Genomic DNA, 7,754 nt, shown 5'->3' on the forward strand with positions numbered 1-7,754 from the left:
GCTACCATGACTAGAATTTACTTCCAGGTTAGGTTAGTGAGTTCAAATCCCACACTTCCTTGAAAAGAAGGCTTCTGTTTTCACCCTAATTTTGAAAACATCCAGTTTTCCCTGACCCCTATAGGATAAGTCTCAAGTGGAAGAGAGGACCTTTTAGATCATCAGCTTCATTCTGTTTCATCTGCATAAAACCTTCAAATAATCACTGTGCTAATCACACACTAGCTGCTCTCCACCTGGGGTCTGCAATCATCCCATCCGCTTCCCTAGGAATCTCCACTCTCTCTTCTTCACTATTAAAGTTGGATTGATCTTATGTGTTGTCTTTACTTTGACTTGCTCTCCAGTCAGTGATCATCATTTGGATTAGCCATCATTTTTTCTATGCCTTTGCTTACATCTATTTTTTTAGCACACTTCTTATGGATTCACCATTTACTGGAATGGGAAGCCCATTTCCATCCATGAAGGAAGAGGATCAAGAATGCAGCTGTGGATGAATTAACTCTGAAATGTCTATCAGATGTCTATGTGGAGTGTCAATAAAACAATAGGCAATATGAGCCTGAGTGCCAGGCCAGATGTGTGAAATAGAAATATAAGTTTGAGACAAATTGGCATGTTCATGACATTTCGACCACGAGATTCAATGAGAAAATAAGGAGCGTTTCTATAGAGAAAGGAAAGGAACCAGGGACTATGCCTTGGGGAACTTAAACATCAAGGTTGAGAGGGGAAGGAAGGATAAGCAAAATGAACCAATTTGAAAATTAGCTAATTTACAATCCTCCAGGGAAGTCGATCAACCAAATAAAAAGAGTATGTGTTGAATACACACTAGTACTTGGCACTGTACTGAGAGACTTCAAGGACCCATGAGAAATGGAACTCCACTTGCTCTTAAGAGATTTACGTCAAATTGGAAAATAGGGCAGACAGACATACAGAGACACAGGTACACATAGAGTAAACATTATTAATAATGCCAAAAGTCAAAATGCATTGTTAGCAGAAAGTATTGTATATTTACAGAATGTCAAAATATCCACTCTCCCAAATAAAATAGAATTTTCTTTGCATCTTGAAGGAGATTGACCCTCCAATGGAGTGGACATTCCAAACAGCAGGGGAGAGCATGAATGAAGAAGCAGGTGTGTAAGGCCATAATAGCTCTAGGGATGTAAAGGAGGGATCAGTAGGTTGGAAAAATAGGTAAGATTTCATAATAGACAAACAGGTATAAAGACTCGATCTTTTTTTTTTAATTTTTATTTATTTATGATAGGCACACAGTGAGAGAGAGAGAGAGAGGCAGAGACACAGGCAGAGGGAGAAGCAGGCTCCATGCACCGGGAGCCCGACGTGGGATTCGATCCCGGGTCTCCAGGATCGCGCCCCGGGCCAAAGGCAGGCGCTAAACCGCTGCGCCACCCAGGGATCCCAAGACTCGATCATTAAGGTAAAGGTGACCTGTGGAAACTGATTGATCTTGGCTGTTACTAATGAAAACAAGATGTTGGAAGATATAATAGATTGTTCCCCGGGTATCCAATGTCTTTCTCATTTCTGCTCTAACTTTTTAGTTTTAATTTAATGATTTGACTGGCCTGAATTATTATCTTTCTTCCTCATGTTTCTTGCTCTCATATACTTTCTTTGATGGCAATAATCACCAGCAGGACTGGGTAAGATTTTAACATGACTTATGAGGAAGTAAGTTCACAAAGACTCTGGTAATATTATCCAGAAGCTTTTAACCCAAATCTCCTCAACTTAAATTGCAAAGTATAAATGAAATAAAACTTTCCACATCAACTCAGTTCGAGTCAAATTACATTTATTAAGCATCTACTATAAGCTTAGAGCTTTGTTGGATTCATGAGACAAAAAAAAATAATGCACGGTCTCAGCCTTGATTTTTTTTACTGTCAATGCTCTGGAAATTAATGTTCTCAATATATTATGGTATAGAGTAAGACAGAAGTATGCATGGCTAAAAATGGGAACCCAGAGGAGCATAAAATTTAACTTCGATAAAGTCTTCCTGGTTAAGGTGATACCCATTCATTCTATTTTGAGATAGCTCAGCAATTGGATTGATACCTAACTGTAGTAATGGCTCGGTATAATAGGTGGGATATAGGGATGATGAGGCATCTTTCTCTTTTTATTTATGTAAATACTAGAATTCTTTTTTAATTTTATTTTTAATTTAATTTAATTTTTTTATTTTTATTTATTTATGATAGTCACACAGAGAGAGAGAGAGAGGCAGAGACACAGGCAGAGGGAGAAGCAGGCTCCATGCACCGGGAGCCCGACGTGGGATTCGATCCAGGGTGCCCCGGATCGCGCCCTGGGCCAAAGGCAGGTGCCAAACCTCTGCGCCACCCAGGGATCCCTAATTTTATTTTTTAAATGAAAAGTTGACAAAGGGAAGAAAGCTGTGTTTCTTTGTAATAGTCACTACATTTATTGCATGACAAATTCAATGATCTTTGTAATTTTAACTTCTGTTTCACATCTAGTAGAGTGAGAGATCATCTCACAAAGAAATATGAGGAAGGGCTTTCCAGGCATCCAGAAGAGAATGGACAGTGGCCCAGAAACAGTGCAGCATGGGGGTGTACCAGGCATTACCAGAAAAGGGGGCCTGATGTGTAGTAGATACGGTGACCAGGGAAGGAGGTTGCAGCATCAGGAAATGAGCACAACTTTCAATCCAGTGACTGCTAGATCCCATTCTATATTTTGAGATAATTGTTACATTGTTTAATTTCTCTGTCTCCTTCTTTAAAAAAAAAAAAGATTTATTTATTCATGAGAGACACAGAGAGAGAGAGAGAGAGAGGCAGAGACACAGGCAGAGGGAGAAGCAGGCTCCACGCAGGGAGCCTGATATGGGACTCGATCCTAGGTCTCCAGGATCATGCCTTGGGCCAAAGGCGGTGCTAAACTGCTGAGCCACCCGGGCTGCCCTCTGTCTCCTTCTTTTACATGAAGAGTATCACATCCTTAATAAACACTGGCTCTTTTTTTCAGGCTTTTCTTCTGTTTTTCTTCTCAGAACAGAGTGGTCTCTCAGAATAGTAAAACTCAAAGGAAAAATAGTCATGTTTTCTCAGAAAAATAAAATCTCCTGTGATGGAATAAATAGAGTAAAACTAAGAGTTAAGTCTAATCTATTTATTCTCTTACAAATGAGAAGCATTCATATGTTTGCATTCCGAAATCCATCTAAAGACTACAGAAAGCACTGATGGGCACCTGAGTGACTCATGGTTGACATCCTCAAGATGATCAAACAGACAGCCTCATCAGGAAGACTACAAGTCTCGGATGTTACCAGTGCTAATAGCTCACCTAAATTGTTACATATACTTGAGTTCCATTGATATATTAAGCAGAAAGAAATGAAAATAATAAAGATTAACTCTTGGGAACCAAACTCATCATTTCTAAATTAGACCAGAAAGTGATTGTGGGTATGAGTATAACCATATCCCTATACTTCACACACACACACACACACACACACACACACACACAGTTCATTACAAATTGGCATTGAACAATAAAATAACAGCTTTAATGAAGTTTTTAAAAAAGTTTTGATTAGTGTTCAATTCTTCTTAGCTATACTGCTTTATTACTTTCACACTATTTTATACGGTGTCTTAGATTGGTTTCCCTGGAAACAGACACTGAAACCAGATGCTGTCTACAGATAGTTTATCAGGGACAACTCTTGGGAGATACTCTAAGGAAAGCGGGGAGGCAGGGAGAAGTGAATTACAATGAGACCACATCATTCTACAGGAAGCTCTGGAGCTGGACAGTCTTGTAGAGGTATTTCCAACTGGAGCATGGGCCAGGAATTGTGGGTTTCTGCACCAGCCAGTCAGCTGCTGTGGGCTACCCCCCAGGCAAGGCAGGATGTACATCTATAAATTGTCAGTGGTGGGATATTCCAGTCACCAAGGGATGGGTGCATCATCTCTGAGGAGGGGATCTGTGTTGTTGTGATACACAGTCTGCCCACCACTAGGTTGACAATACGTATACCTTGTATCAAAAATCCTGATGAGAAAATCGGCAAGTTTCAGTATTTACAAGAATGATTTCATCTGACCTGGTTCAGTGGGTTAACACCCTAACACCCAAGATAGACCTTTAAGTTTAAAGTTTTATTTGATTTTGGAGATTTCACTGAAAATAGTTTCGTATATTTTGATAGATTTTTCTGTCTTTGCTTTGGAACATCATTCTTCTAAGTTACCAGAGAGAAAAAGGGGAAATGTAGCCAATGCAAGCAGTAGAGATGAAGCTACCTAACAGAAGATCTGCTTGGTGTTAGATTTAATTTCACTCAGAGGGTTGAGAAATTCTCCTTATAAATCTGTCTACTGTGTTCTTTGGTCTGTGCCAGGAAGAAAGGAAAGAAATATCAGCTTAGAGTATAGATGAACTGATGTAACTTGTATGCACAGAATAAATAGAATAGGAGAGGAAATGTGGCCTGTTTCATGGAGGAATGGGGCATGGATATCACAGTGGGTGATGTTATAGAAACACCAGAGGTAAAGATGGACACCCGATAGGCTGGAAGTTTCAGTCATAGGCTCTTGCCGCAGCTTTGGACTTACCATGGCCTCTTTACCATGCCATCTTATCTAGTTGTACCTGTTTATTTTGTTGTTAAATATGGATTTGCTTAACTCACAGGGTTATTATGAATTTCAGCTGATAGTCTGTGTATAGGCTTTCCAAATTATAAGACACTAAGTAATAATTGATGGAAAATGGAACTGCACTATGGGTCTAGGTATTAGATGGTTGAAATAATGTGCCAGTAAAGTCCAAAATTCTAAACAGAAATTTCAGGCCATGAAGTATCACTTTAATTTATTTTGGAAATAAATTACTGAGGTGACAATCTATGCAAAATGCTAAGCACACTGCCTTCACACAAAGTGCAGCCCAGGAGCCCTGGTATCCTCTACTTTGTAGTCAGAGACCTGATCCAAAGCACACTGTAAAATGTAAAATACTTCTTCAGGAACTGGCTGCTTGTTGGGCAGTAAACAAATCAATGTGGTTTTTGTTTGTTTGTTTGTTTGTTTTATTCCATGTCTCCAGTAAAATCTCCTAAACCCATTTATACCTCATGATCCCACTCACAGGCAATTCTTTCAAGATCTGGTATGCCCTTTTCTCTTTAACTGTCTCAAGTACTACAAAATAAAGGTGATTAGTGGAGAGAGGATTTTTTCCCCTCTACATCCAGAAGTCCTGGGTTTCTTGTATTCATATGGAGCATACTGACTATTAAGGAAAGTTTTGAAAAATGTACTTATTTTTGATTTCAGTGTTGTAAAATTCTCATGCACTGGAGAAATGCATAGGACTTTGTAAAATAGCAAGAGCAGATTAAATATAACATATTCTAGTTTGGATTGAGGAAGAATTTATCTCTTTATGACTGGAAGATTTTACGTATGTATCATGCCCTTTCTTCAAAGACAATAAAATATAACTTAGGCAATTGTAGAGCTTCTGTTAGTGCCAAATGTCTGCCAGATGATCAACCTCCTCTTTAACTATTAAAAATAGTGACCTCACTTTGCTTAAAATAAACTTGTCCTGAGTAGCCTTCCTGCTCACTTTTAAGTTCTAAGTGAAAGTTGCTTAGCATAAACACAATGGCCTAAATGGGCAGTGACAGACAGCACATTTGATCGACAAGTACTGAGGAAGGAGATCAAACATGAATTCTACAAAGCAGTGTTAGCACACCATAAACATGATAAACAAATGCAGATGAAAAGAAAGCTCATGAATAATGGATGAGAAATTCATTGAACACTATTAAAATATGCAGAGTCTGGATAGCTGATGGATTCCAGATGGAATAGGTCCAAAGGACAGGTGAGTGAGAGATAAGACCAACCAAAGGAAGCTGATTAAGTGATATGGGGAGAAGCTCCCGAAACGGGAATTCTGGAGAGAAGATTTTATTTTATTTATTTTTTTTGAGAAGATTTTAATTGTATATCCAAGTGAGCCTGCCAGCTGAAGAGTATGCAAAGTAGATATGACACTTAGAAGCAAATGTGTAGATGGTAGTGAAAAGAAAGGTGAAAACAAAACAAAAATAGAAGGCCAAGGAATACCAAGTTAAGTGAGCACACATTGCAAAGGAAAAATGTGTACATCATGGTGAAATGAAAGCAACGCACTTTCCTTGAACGAGGGACAAATGCACAGGAAGAGGGAGGCTAACCAAGAGCTTGTTACTGGGGAATTTAGGTTGCTTCAATAATTTGTAAACTCAAAAGAAGCAAAAAATATGCTGAAAAGAGCCAAAGATTCTTGTTCAGGGTCTGTAAAACAGAGGCATTTGTTGTTCAAGTAAGAGAGATGCTTTTCTAAGAAAGCTTTTGCTATTCTTCACCTTTTGAAGAAAAAGGCTTACTATATTGATAGTTCTTTATTTTGCATTGTGGTGAGATAAACCTCATAAATAAATTTTCCAGATTATGACAATATTTTCCATTCAAAACAGTGTTTTCCTTCCAGTATTTTCCACTCCACTTTAAAAGAAATCAAGTTTTGATTATGAAAATGAAAAAAATATATATATCCCATGCTTCTCCACCTTTGGAAAATATTATCATTTTTTCCTTCATAAATAAGTTTTACCACAATTTACCTTCATTATTAAAGTGGAAACAAGTATGATAGTATTCCTGTATGCGGTATTATATTACACATACTATATGTTAATTTAGCCATTGCCATAGTTCTCACTCTCAAAAAGTAAGAGTGCTTTTTGCTGCTTCTGTTAGCCCATGTTTGAAACTCAGTTTGCTAATGTTTAGAAATAATACATACAAAATACTTTAGTTTTTGATTTTCTTAGGTTAAAATATTAGCATATTTTATCTTGTCTTTCCATAAACTTACATATAGAATCAAGCAATCAGGGTCAGACTGCCCAGGTTTGATGGAGGGAAGGTAGTAGTTTACCTATACAGACAGCATAGAGGTAGAAATACCTTAAGTTCTGATGGGAGCTAGGGAAAACAGTCCCACGATAGTTCATGGATGTTTTGTAAAATAAAGAAATAAAGCACTAGTAATAGGAATGCTGATAGCAGCTAACCTTTCTGAGAGCTTTCCATTTGCCAGACATTTTGTTAAAATTGACATTGTCTCATTTAATCTGCCAAACAGAGATGACATCACCAAGATGGTGGTGTGGGAGACCCCAGCCTCCGTTTTCCTGCAAAGATTAACGTTAGACTGCGATCCATAAACAAAACAACTCTGAGAGAGCTCTGGAATTGACTTAAGAAATTGAATCATACAGTAGTTTCATTTTTACCTTTTTTAAAGGAAACTCCATACTATTTTCTACAGCAGTTGTGCCATTTTACAATCCTACAAACAGTGCATAGGGCTATAATTTCTCTACATGCTAACACTTGTTATTTTCTGTTTTTCTTTTTTCTTTCTTTTTTCTTTTTAGGGTAATCATCCTAATGGTTGTGAGGTGAGATCTCATTCCAGTTTTGATTTACATTTCTCTGATTAGTGATGCTGAGTGTCTTTTCATATGTATATTGGTCATTTGTATATCATCTTGAAGAAATGTCTATTCAAGATTTCTGCCTAATCTTTAATAGGACTTTTTCCTTTTTTATTGTTAAGTTGTAGGACTTCTTTATATATTTTGGATATTAACCCCTTTT

Source organism: Canis lupus, chromosome 19 (genome assembly GCF_011100685.1).
Source record: "Canis lupus familiaris isolate Mischka breed German Shepherd chromosome 19, alternate assembly UU_Cfam_GSD_1.0, whole genome shotgun sequence".
Taxonomy (NCBI): domain Eukaryota; kingdom Metazoa; phylum Chordata; class Mammalia; order Carnivora; family Canidae; genus Canis; species Canis lupus.